A 12,975-nucleotide genomic window follows, 5' to 3' on the forward strand; every position below is an offset into this window, starting at 1 on the left:
AAAAAAAACTTGTTCTGCGTGTGGTTTCTCTTGCCTCTGCCATCACCATACAAGTACATTTCTAGGCTAACCTGTCTGAATCATGAGGGACAGGACAGATGTCTCTTCATCACTTGACTGGCCATGACCCCTGGTGCCAGATCACACAGCCAGCCCAGTCAATGGGTAAGAGATACCGTAGGTAAATGATTGTTGTTTTAAGCCAGACTTGAAATGTCTGCCATCCCAGCAGTCAAGAAGCAGAGGCAGGAAGAAGATGGTGACTTCATGGACAAGCTGGGCTACAGAGCAATATTCTGCCTAAATCCAAACCAATCAACCAACCAGCCAACCAGCCAACCAGCCAACCAACCACCAGCCAACCAACCAGCCAACCAGCCAACCAGCCAGCCAACCAACCAACCAACCAGCCAACCAGCCAACCAACCAACCAACCAACCAGCCAACCAGCCAACCAGCCAACCAGCCAACCAGCCAACCAACCAACCAGCCAGCCAGCCAACCAACCAAACCAACCAACCAGCCAACCAGCCAACCAACCAACCAACCAACCAGCCAACCAGCCAACCAACCAACCACCCAGCCAGCCAGCCAACCAACCAAACCAACCAACCAACCAGCCAGCCAGCAAGCCAACCAACCAACCAGCCAAATAGTGCCACTCCCTGGGTCAAGCATGTTCAAACCCTGATGCCCAGGATCTATCAACTGCTATAACTCTACAGTAAAGGGTGGGCCTAAAGCAATCCTGTCTCGAAAAACAAACAAACAAACAAACAAGAATATTGCGATCATCTAAGCTGAGTCAAGCTGGATAATTCTAAATACACATTTTTCCCCACAATAAATAAGTATGAGTGTTTTGCCTGCATGTACATCTGTGCACCATGCATGTGCCTGGTGCCCATGGAGGCTAGAAGAAGGTGTCAGATCCTCTGGAACTGGAGTTACAAAAGGTTGTGAGCCACTGTGTAGGTGGTGGGGATTGAACTCGGGTCCCTTGTAGGTGCAGCCAGTGCTTTTAACTGCTGAACCACCTCTCCAGCCCAAGAGACACAAATGATGTCAGAATGAGTCTCTGTTGCTTGCCAACCAAGAGCTGCATTACAAACATGGAGAGACAGGTGGGGCTGGAGAGAAAAAAGAGAAAAAGCTTAAAAGGACAATTAACCCAGACTATAGACTTCAAATGCTTGGCCCATAGGGAGTGGCACTATTAGGAGGTGTGGCCTAGTTGGAGTGGGTGTGGCCTTGTTGGAGGAAGTGAGTCACCATGGAGGTGGGGCTTTGAGGTCTCAAATATGCTCAAGCTACTTCCAGTTTCTCTTTACTGCCTCTGGATCAACTCTCAGCTCCTTCTCCAGCACCATGCCTGCCTGGATGATGCCATGCTTCCAACATGATGATAATAACTGAACCTCTGAACCTGTAAGCCAGTCCCAATTCAATGTTGTCTTTTGTAAGAGTTGCTGTGGTCATGGTGTCTCTTCACAGCAGTAAGACCCTAAGACAAGGGTTCTCTGTGTAGCCCTGGATGTATTGGAAATCACTCTTAGACCAGGCTGGCCTCAAACTCAGAGATCCACCTGCCTCTGCCTCCTGAATGTTAGGATTAAAGGTGTGAGTCACTACCGGCTGGCCAGCAGCTCTTGAAGGGAATATGACAGTGTTTATTCTGGAGCCATTCTGAATGACCATGACCTAGGAACAGTGATTTATGTTACCCCGAAGTCCACGTCCCAGTGTGCAAGTAGTCTCACATGATCTTCCTAGTTCTACAGAACAAAGAAAGTCATCAATCAAGGTGACTGAAGAATACATTGGCGGGTACACCAGAGAGGCACTTCCAAGGAGATGGGACATGTTTTCTGAAGGCCCAGGATGACATTCTTAGTTCTTGGATCGGTGAAAGAAGGCTCCTGCTCTAACCTCCTACACACGCAATTCGCCAGAGCAACTTATAAAACTCCAAGAGGCATTTTCCTTTTGTTTACTGGCTTTTTATCATAAGATAACAAATCAGGCACAACCAGATGAAAGAAGCACACATGGCAAGGTTCTTGGGGCGGGGCTGGGTATCTGAAGTTTCCATCTCCGTTCTGGACACGTCACCTACCCAGCACTCCACGGTATTCACCACGAACCTGCCAGCTCACAGTCTCCTTATTCCAAAACAAAACAAACAAAACTCTCCTACTCCCTACTCTCTTCTCTCCTCCCTCCTCAGGGTAGGACTTAAGATAGTGTCCAATTACATAGCCAAGGCTCATCTTGCTATCTCAATCCTCCTGCCCCTGAATGAAGGTCTTTTTTTTTTTTTTTTTTTTTTTTTTTTTTTTTTGGTTTTTCGAGACAGGGTTTCTCTGTGTAGCCCCGGCTGTCCTGGAACTCACTCTGTAGACCAGGCTGGCCTCGAACTCAGAAATCCGCCTGCCTCTGCCTCACAGGTGCTGGGACGAAAGGCGTGCACCACCACTGCCTGGCCTGAATGAAGGTCTCAAGGCTGGTCCTACCTTACCTGTGTCAAGAGTTTGTTTATTTTAGCTTAATTTCAGTTTCCTCTCTTCCCAGGGGACGGGGGTTGGGGGGAAAATTCCGACCCTCATCACTTGGCCTTTCTATCGACTGGTTTCATTCTACGGCTGCCTAGGGGGTTCCTACCCTAACTTCCATCACTAGCAGAAACTCAAGTATGATCCTAATGGACTCATTGCAAATAACAAGAGATGATCCCATCACTCAGGAAATTCCAAGGGTTTTAAATAGTTCAGAGTTAGGAACTAGGGACAAGGACCAAGTACAGTCCCAGTTACACATCCTCCAAGTCCACCCCTTGCTGTGCCTGCCCTGCTTACGCACTGGGAATCTTCTTGCCCAGTCCCTTGCTGACTTCTGTTGATTCTGGGCAAAGGGGAGCACGACAAGGTTCGTCTACTGGAATCTTTGTGATATGGCCTATGGCACAGTGGTAAGGGACCATACGAATGACCGTGTGACTCCCTCTTCCGTGTGGGTTCTCTTATGCCTTGCTCAATCCTTTGTGAATTGTCCTTTGTGACGCCTAAAATGACTTGATGCATCTTGGGGCTCTGTGAGGCCCTGTCTGGGGACGCTCTTGGGAATGGTCATCTCCTGTAGTCACAGGTTCTGATTGCATGAATTCAACTAACTGCAGATTGAAAGGCTAGAGAAGGGAATCATACCTGTGCTGAACATGAGCATTATCTGTCATTAATTCCTATAACTACTATTCAGGCAGCATTTACATTGTTACTATACAGGATGAGTTGCCTTGGTCATGGTGTCTGTTCACAGCAGCAAAGCCCTAAGACAGCTTCCCTACAGAAAGTGTCTCTCCATCCATTGCCATGGCTTCCTTTGAATAAGTGTTCCTTAAGGATGGCTTAATGGCTTTCACTGATTATTTTGTTGTTCTCTCTCTCTCTCTCTTTAATAGATTTTTTGTTTGTTTGTTTTTTTCAAGTCAGGATTTCTCTGTACAGCCCTGGCTGTCCTGGAACTCACTCTGTAGGCCAGACTGGTCTCAGAGATCCGCCTGCCTCTGCCTCCCAAGTGCGGGGATTAAAGGCATGCGCCACCACCACACGGCAGAATGTTTTATTTAGTGGCATCCAAAAGATCAGAGAAAGTCTTGGCGCTCAAGAGACTCTCCATTTTGACAGCCAGGGATAATTCATGAGAGGCAAGCCTAGAGCCTCATTGGAGTCGGCCATGGAGAGATTCCCTCCTCAGTCTGTTGATTCTACAGTGAAGCTGGCCTGCAAATAAATGCTTGTGGAAAGAGTGAATAGAGCTTAGAATGTGGTATCCTGTCATCCTGGCCCTGGGGAACTGGGGAGGCAGTCTGTAGGCAAGAGGCCATTGAGTTCAAGGACAAATGAGGATGCAGAGCAAGGCCCTGTTTCTGAAAAAACAAATGGCCTGGATGCACTGATGCATACTGGGGATGAGGATGGAGGGCCGGCTGGAGGATCAGAAGTTCATGGTCTTCTCCTGCTACATTAGGATGAAGGCCAGCCTGGGCTACAGGACATGCTGCCTCACCCATGTCATCTTGATCCCAGGCTGTAAGGTGACAGAGTTTCTCCTCCATCTGGGCCTTTCTGTAATGCTGACTCAGTTATAGCACAAGAGGGCGTGGCGGGGGAGCTGCACCGCACCTCTAGGCCCCTCCATACATCAAAATCAATGCACAATTACATTACGACCACACAAAAGAGACTTACAGGTCTTGACAACCAGGACCTGCAAGTTAAATTCACAACAGCACAGGTTCGATTAAACACCCCCCATAGTTTCCGCCTCACCCAATGAGCAGTTTCTGTCTCACCCAATGAGCAGTTTCATTCTGACAGTGCCAAGTGGTGGTTGGTGATAGGAACTGGAGATCCCAGAAGAAAAGGGGGGCAGATGCACTTGGGCATAAGAATCTATGAGGCCGAGTGACTGAACTTGGAGACTGTGGGGTTAAAACCTTGCAAGTCAGAGCCAGATTACCTTGGGCCCTTTCAGCCTGTCTGAAAGCCTTCATTGTTTACCCCCTGTCTGACCTTACATCTTAAAATGTATTCTTGGCAGACCACTAGCTTTCAACAGTCCCAAACCTCAGACGGTTATCAGCTAATATCTGGAGCCTAGAGTAGCATTTTCCCTACTTTGCTATAACCCCCGACCTGTAGCCCACATCAGAGTGGATGCTTGGATTTATTATTTTCTGTGTTCTGCAACTAATACAGTCTCCTGGAACCAGGTCCACAGCCAAACACGGGATTTGTGCAGACCTGAATCTGTCTGCATTCTCTGCCCGTGTTACTCATATTTGCCTGCAGAACAAACAACCCCTAATGCCCTCTGAGATGAGAACTGGGGTTTTGTGCCAACGGTGGCAACGGTGATGATGAGCTAAACTCGCTGCTACTTTATGAAGGGACGTTGGCACAGCAATCCAGGAGTGAAGTTTGGGTGTTGGCAAATTCAAGTTGTAAATAGCTCTGAACCAGCAACCCCCAGGAGGTCTTTGGTTGGCCTTGGAGAAAGAAAAAAAAAAACTGTTACTCTGTGTTCAAGAGCTCTTCACAAAGGCAGCGTTGTTTGTGGCTTAGGAAAGCTTGAAACAACTCAGATGTCAATCATCAAGCCAACAGAGGAGAAATAAACGTTGGTGTAGAACAGAAAAAGCCCCCACGGGACCAGAGAGAGAGTATGTGTGGGTAAAATCACCATGCTGCGGTATGCAGAAATAACCGCTATTTGTAGGGGCATTAAAGTTGGAAGGAAGCCAGGCATGGTGGCTGTACTGGCTGGTTTTGTGTGTCAACTTGACACAAGCTGGAGTTACCACAGAAGGGAGCTTCAGTTGGGGAAGTGCCTCCATGAGATCCAGCTGTGGGGCATTTTCTCAATTGGCCCTTGTGGGTGGTGCCATCCCTGGGCTGGAGGTCTTGGGCTCTATAAGAGAGCAGGCTGAGCAAGCCAGAAGAAGCAAGCCAGAAAAGAACATTCCTCCATGGCCTCTGCATCAGCTCCTGTGTCCTGACCTGCTTGAGTTCCAGTCCTGACTTCCTCTGGTGATGAACAGCCATGTGGAAGTGTAAGCTGAATAAACCCTTTCCTCCCCAACTTGCTTCTTGGTCATGATGTTGTGCAGGAATAGAAACCCTGACTAAGACAGTGGCACACACCTTTAAGGCGAACAGTGGAGAGCTGGAGGCAGGAGTTCAAGGTCAGCCTAGGCTACACAGACACCTTGGTTCTCAAGACCAGAGGGGGAAAAAAAAACCAAGAGGGGGTGGGGAAGGAGGAGGGGAAATGAGCTCCAACATCAGCAGCTTGCAAACAAACTTTCTTAGTTCTTACACTATTTTAAGATCCTACCCATAGGAAGGGAAAGAGACCTCGGGTTGGGCAGGTGCAAATGGGTTCTCACATTCCCTTGCTCCCATCACTGCTATAGGGATAACTGGGTTTTTGTTTGTTTGTTTTGTTTTGTTTTTTCCAGACAGAGTTTCTCTGTATAGCCCTGGCTGTCCTGGAATTCACTCTGTAGACCAGGCTGGCCTTGAACTCTGAAATCCACCGCCTCTGCCTCCCAAGTGCTGGGATTAAAGGCATGTGTCACCACCTACCAGCAATAACTGGTTTCTTTAGTCCCGTCCCCCCACCCCCCAGATATTTCTCAGGTGCCCTGAAACCAGCCCCACGATGTCACGGGTCTGATGTGTGCAAGACCTGTTCTCTTAACCTTTCGCCAGCAAGCGCAAGGTTCGGCCTTGGCAAACATTAACCGACAGTGTAGGGTACGTTGTCATCACAGCTGTCTCTCTAGCCCCTGGCACTGGTTTCTGCTCTTCCTTTTCTAGTCCTTAACAACCCACGAATGGGTGGCTCTGCCCTCTATATCCAGAATGCATATGAGGTCAAGCACATGCCTACGCCGCCTACAACCGGTTGGAAAAATCGGAGCTGGTCTTATCCAAATGCCAAAGCCAGCCTGGAAACTCACAGGCTTCGTTTAAAGTGGAGGTCTAACCCACCAGCTACGGACAGGTCTGTCCAAAGAACACCTCCCCACCCCCACACACACCTTGCCCTTGGCTTACAGGATTGGACCCCACCTAATATTTTTACCAAGGGAGAAGGCTGAGAGTGGAGGTAGGATGCCCATGGCCACCTCCTATCAGCTGGGATCACTTATTCTGCAGAGGGTGAATGATGGGATAGAATCTCCCAGCTGTAGAAATTCAGAAATCACTGTGCTGAGACCCCCTGGTGAGCCATGTCTCTATGTCAGCAAGACATATTTATATATATATATAAACATTTATATATATATTCCTGTTTATTGAGTTAGACAGTTCTCCAGACAGCCTGCGTTGTCTGAGCGAGCAATTACTTTTTTTTTTTTTTTTTTTTTTTTTTTTTTTTTTTTTTTTTTTTTTTTTTGGTTTTTCAAGACAGGGTTTCTCTGTATAGCCCTGGCTGTCCTGGACTCACTCTGTAGACCAGGCTGGCCTCGATCAAACTCAGAAATCTGCCTGCCTCTGCCTCCCAAGTGCTGGGACCACCACCCGGCACATTTTTTTAAAAGTTTTTTTATTATTATACATAAGTACACTGTAGCTGACTTCAGACGTACCAGAAGAGGGTGTCAGATCTTATTACGGGTGGTTGTGAGCCACCATGTGGTTGCTGGGATTTGAACTCAGGACCATCAGAAGAGCAGTCAGTGCTCTTACCCACTGAGCCATCTCGCCAGCCCCAGAGCAATTACATTTTTTTAAAAAAATTAATTAATAAATAAATATGACACTGGACTGGAGAGATAGCTCAGGGGTTAAGAGCACCGACTGCTCTTCCAGAGGTCCTGAGTTCAATTCCCAGCAACCTCATGGTGGCTCACAACCATCTGTAATGAGATCTGATGCCCTCCTATTGTGTGTGACTGAAGACAGCAATAGTGTATTCATATACATAAAGTAAATAAGTAAATCTTTTTTTTTTAACGACTTCAACTGGCCAGATTTTTTTTTTTTACAGATTTATTTATTTATTATATGTAAGTACACTGTAGCCATCTTCAGATACCCCAGAAGAGGGCGTCAGATCTTATTATGGATGGTTGTGAGCCACCATGTGGTTACTGGGATTTGAACTTAGGACCTTCAGAAGAGCAGTCAGTGCTCTTACCCACTGAGCCATCTCGCCAGCCCAAATAAGTAAATCTTGAGAGAGAGAGAGAGAGAGAGAGAGAGAGAGAGAGAACGAACGAGAGCGAGAGAGAGAGAACGAGAGAGAACGAGAACGAGAGAGTGAACGAGAGAGAACGAACGAATTCCTCAAATCTGTCTTCACCTCATGTACCTCTACAGCTGTATCTAGTTCCTGATACCTAAGCCCATGGCCGACTCCTATAGCGGTCCTGATCAGCTAGCTCCTCCCCCTTCGCACACCTTCCGTTTTGCTGCCGTGCTAGTGAGCTCAGGCCCATCTATTGAGGTCAGATTTTGCTCTCTTTCCTGCCTTCTGCTCCTTTATTCTGGGCTCTTAAATCAAACAGAAGACTTGAGGCTGAACGGGCACACAGCGGGGACAGTAGAGGGCAGCCTGTATTAAAGACAACCCTAGAGCGGAATAGATGGCTGCCCCGCCTCTCACTGGTCCCTCCTCCCCTCTGGTCTTGGGTGTCTCCTCCAGGGACTAGGAGTCCGCTCTGCCTGGCCGCCAGAGCGCCGCCAGGATTGGCCACAGATTCTTCCAGGAACCGTCTCTCCTCAGGTCTGCTCCACCCCGTCCTGATTTATCTGGAGATTTCCCACGCGGCGCATATACTTTGTCGCCAGGAGGCGACAGACTACATACTCTGCAGAAACCAGTCGTGTGTGTGTGTGTGTGTGTGTGTGTGTGTGTGTGTGTGTGTGTGTGTCTGTCTGTCTGTCTGTCTGTCTGTCTGTCTGAGGCCATCAGGATTGGCAATAAGCACCTTTAACTTCTGAATCACCCCCAGTGCTCATGTTAATTTTTTTAAAAGAGGGTATGTTTGCCGAGCGGTGGTGGCGCACACGCCTTTAATCCCAGCACTTGGGAGGAAGAGGCAAGCAGATTTCTGAGTTCGAGGCCAGCCTGGTCTACAGAGTGAGTTCCAGGGCAGCCTGGGCTACACAGAGAAACCCTGTCTCAAAAAAAAAAAAAAAAAAAAAAAAAAAAAAAAAAAAAAAAAAAAAAAAAAAAGAAAGAAAGGAAGAAAGAAAGAAAAATTTAAATAGAAGAGTCCACTCAAAGTGTTGGGGTTGTCCAATAAGAATTGATGGGGAAGTCGCTCCAAGGCAGGTCCAGGTCTGACTTTGCCATAGTGTTCCTCAGAGTCTTCCAAGCCTGATGCTAGTTAGCAGGTACATCATCTGGAATCTGAGTCATCAAGTCAAGTTACTCCTATAAATTAGAATCAATATGATTGATTGGTGTGATTGGGTCCTATGTTTTGGGGTATTCAGCCTCATTTATAAGTGCAGATGGTCATGAGGATAAACTATACTGTGACAGAAAATACATGCAGTTATGATAAATTGTCCGTTATCTCTAGGAATTTGCTGTAGTGTAACATTTCCAATATCGATAGTAATACAGTTGGTTGAACATAGTCTCTCTCAGCCCCAGGGGTTCGAATCTAACACAGAAATACCCTAAGCTGAGCATGGTGACATATGCCTGCAATCCCAAAATCCGGAAGGCAGGAGCAAACAAACTCTCATAAATTCAAGGATGGCCTAATTCTCAGAGTGAGTTTTAGATCCACTATACTACATCATGAGAACCTCTTAAAAAAGGGGGGGAGGAAGGTGGAGAGATGGCTCAGCAGGTAAGAGCACTGACTGTTCTTCCGAAGGTCATGAGTTCAAATCCCAGCAACCACATGGTGGCTCACAACCATCTGTAATGAGATCTGATGCCCTCTTCTGGAGTGTTTGAAGAAAGCTACAGTGTACTTACATATAATAAATAAAAGTCTTTTACTTTTTTCTTTTTGTTTTTCAAGACAGGGTTTCTCTGTGTAGCCCTGGCTGTCCTAGAATACACTCTGTAGACCAGGCTGGCCTCGAACTCAGAAATCCACCTGCCTCTGCCTCCCAAGTGCTGGTAAATTAAATAAGTCTTAAAAAAAAAAAAAAAGGCCAGTAAGAGGACTCAGTCTGATAACCCCGTGCTAATTCCCATGCAATGGTGGAAGGAAAGAACCAATTCCACAGAATTTATCAGCATGCCATGTATACACACAACACACATTAAAAATAATGAATGAAGCCGGGCGGTGGTGGCGCATGCCTTTAATCCCAGCACTTGGGAGACAGAGGCAGGCGGATTTCTGAGTTCGAGGCTAGCCTGGTCTACAGAGTGAGTTCCAGGACAGCCAGGGCTACACAGAGAAACCCTGTCTCGAAAAACCAAAAAAAAAAAAAATTGATTGATGGCATAGGCAGTCAAGACTGCTCAGTGGGTTGCCACGCAAGCCTAATGATCAGGGTTTGATCCCCAGAAGCTGATGAAAGGTGAAAACGGACTGTAGAAAGTTATCTTCTCACCTCCACATATGCACTATGGCGTACGTATGCTCCGTGTACGTGTGCAGTGATTCCAGGCATGTGCCACCGTGCCTGGGCTTGTACAGGCTTTAAAGTTTCAACTTGAGTAGGCTGCCCGCGACCCATCTTTCGTCCTATGGCCTAGGACTTTCAGTCTAGTGTGTTGTGATGCTTACATGTACGTCATAACATTTGGAAACTAAAAGAGGCGAGGAGCTTGCAGTGAGCAGGAGGTATTGGGTGAGCCGCAGACGAAAACATTGGAATGCTCGCAAGCAAATGCTCTGAGACAGCTCTTCCCAGCTAGTGTTCTCAGTGAGGCAATGGCTAACCAGCTCCACACAGACCAGTGGCCACTGGTCAGACCAAAGGGGACGGCCAGGCTCCAGAAAGTTTGCCAACCTGAGGAAACAAAACGGCCAGTTGGGTACAAAGGCCTGGCCTGACCCACAGCACTGATTTAGGCGACTGCTCTAAATGACATTCTTAGGGTCTCACCCTGTGCACCAACGCTGTCAAAACCCAGCTTTCACCCTCAGGGGAGTGAGAGATTACTCTAAGGCAAATACAAAAATGACCATGTTTTGGGAGCATAGATTTCAGATTTCCCTGAATATGTTCAAGAAGAAGCTGTTCCATGTGTGGCCAGGTGGTGGCAGCACATGCTTTAAATCCCAGCACTGGGGAGGCAGAGGCACGTGGATCCTCTGAATATGAGGCCCACCTGGTCTACAGAGTGAGTTCCAGGACAGCCAGGGCTACACGGAGAAGCCCTGTCTTGAAAAAGGGACAGGGCAAGGGGAAGGGGGGATGGAGAGATGGCTCAGAGGTTAAGAGCAACTGATTGTTCTTCTAGAAGTCCCGAGTTCAATTCCCAGCAACCACAAGGTGGCTCACAACCATCCGTAATGGGGATCCGATGCCCTCTTCTGGGGTGTCTGAAGACAGCTACCGTGCACTCATATACATAAAGATAAATAAATAAGCAAATCTTTAAAAACAAAACAAAGAAGAGAAGGAGGAGCAACGGCTGTTACAGGAATGTAGTCGCAGAACAAAGAGGCAAGGCAGTTCTTAAATGTATTTCTGGAAAAAGCCGGCAGGCAGGCAGGCATTCTCTAACACTATCTATCCTCCAAGCATTAACAACCATTATCTTCAGTGCAGCTGCTATTACTTGCAATTACTTGCCAAAGACCTTCAAGAGTAAGCCCTGTGGACACCCCTCACAGGTCCTGGCCCTGCAGCCAAGGTTCCTGCCACTTTCTAAGCCTCTTATCCCAGCTGTCTGTCCCTTTGCCCCTGCGTGTGTGTGGTGCTGGGAGGTGACCGTGTCCAGAGAACGTGGAAGGTTAAGGGATGCGGACTGCCATCGCTGCAGGTGTGGAGAGGTTGTCCTCCACACTGAGATGAGACTTGCCACTGGCTGACCTGGGGTCACCATACTCCCTCCTCCACGCTCTTTAAGTCAAATGAATTCATTGGTTTGCCCCAGGGGGAATCTGGTAAAATCATACTTTGGTCTGCGATGTGGGGATTAGGCAGTTGTTCAAAGCTCCCTGGAAAGATTCCGGAAACAGGACTGGGATCTCAGGAAGTCACAGTCACTGGTTTTAGATGCTGCCGCCCTGGGGTCAGTGGAAGTTCGAAGCCCGTTAAGAATTATCCTAAAGGTTTGACGAGCTAGTCAAGAGTCTGCTAGGTCAGGTACAGAGATAAACAAGGAATGGCTAGTAAAAGAACTAAAGATCGAAGGGCGGTGGTGGCACACACCTTTAATCCCAGCACTTGCGAGGCAGAGGCAGGCAGATTTCTGAGTTCGAGGCCAGCCTGGTCTACAGAGTGAGTTCCAGGACAGCCAGGGCTATACAGAGAAACCCTGTCTCGGGAAAAAAAAAAAAAATTATCCTAAAGGTTTGACCTGCTAGTCAAGAGTCTGCTAGGTCAGGTACACAGATAAGCAAGGAATGGCTAGTTAAAGAACTAAAGATCGCCCAGGGAGGTTCAAATGCTTAGCATACCATCCTCAGCGAGCAAAGCATTGCAGCCTTGCTTCTCAGTCCCTCCTCTCTGTCTCCTGCTGTGGCACTGGAGGAAGTGCAAAATCCCTCCCTGCTGCAGCCTTCCCTGTCCCCCGACCTCCACACCCCTGGATGCCCCACCCCCTACTCAAGGTGAAGAACGGGAATCTGGCAATCACGCAAGTAGGGAGAGGCCTTTAAGCCTAGCAGGCCACGGGAACTGGCTGGGGCAATACCAACAGGGCTTCTTAGAGCTCTCACGCGTGCCTGCCCTAGCCTGACCTCTGTTTGCTCACGTGGAAAATAGGGTCACTGTAAGACTTGACTGGCCCAGTGCACAGATGTGATGCCCTCAGGTCCCCGTGTGTGCCAGTACCAAGCCGCCTATAGACACCAAGCCCCGCTGACGCCCTTCTCAGACAGACTCAAGTTGTGGGTATCAAACAACCGGTACATATCACGATCCAGGTTGGAGATGGGGGGGTGACCCAGGCCTGGGGGCAGATCCTAACCCAAAGTCAACCTTCCTCTGCTCCCTGGAGCTGGCACATGTTCACTCGAGTTCCGGATCTTATTTTTCAACTTAATGACTTAAGACAAAAAAAAAAAAAAAAAAAAAAAAAAAAAAAAAAGCTCAACCTCCTGGATGGTCTTTGATATCTGAGGACTAAACAATGGGGCTGATTGCAAAGGGGAGATTTGAAACCAGCATAGTTAGGAGGAGAAAATACGCCCCGGCAGTGGCGGCACACACCTTTAATCACAGCACTTCGGAGGGAGAGGCAAGTGGTTCTCTCTCCATAAGTTTGAGGCTAGCCTGATCTACAGAGTTCCAGGATAGCCAGGACACAAAGGGG

The 12,975-nt window shown here is 47.9% G+C and overlaps 1 long non-coding RNA gene across 2 annotated transcripts in view; it reads right to left on the reverse strand.

Moving 5' to 3' along the window:
- The window catches only part of LOC116074243, a 22,038-nt gene that overhangs the window by 2,980 nt on the left and 6,083 nt on the right, over positions 1 to 12,975 (reverse strand). Inside the window, exon 4 of one of the 2 annotated variants that reach the window (XR_004112150.1) lies at positions 8,748 to 8,949. The exons of the other annotated variant lie outside the window; for it this stretch is intronic. This is a non-coding gene — a long non-coding RNA (uncharacterized LOC116074243). Of the gene's footprint in view, positions 1 to 8,747; positions 8,950 to 12,975 lie in introns of those variants that run through there. 2 annotated transcript variants of the gene reach the window in all.

This window comes from Mastomys coucha, unplaced genomic scaffold, assembly GCF_008632895.1.
Source record: "Mastomys coucha isolate ucsf_1 unplaced genomic scaffold, UCSF_Mcou_1 pScaffold3, whole genome shotgun sequence".
Classification (NCBI taxonomy): Eukaryota; Metazoa; Chordata; class Mammalia; order Rodentia; family Muridae; genus Mastomys; species Mastomys coucha.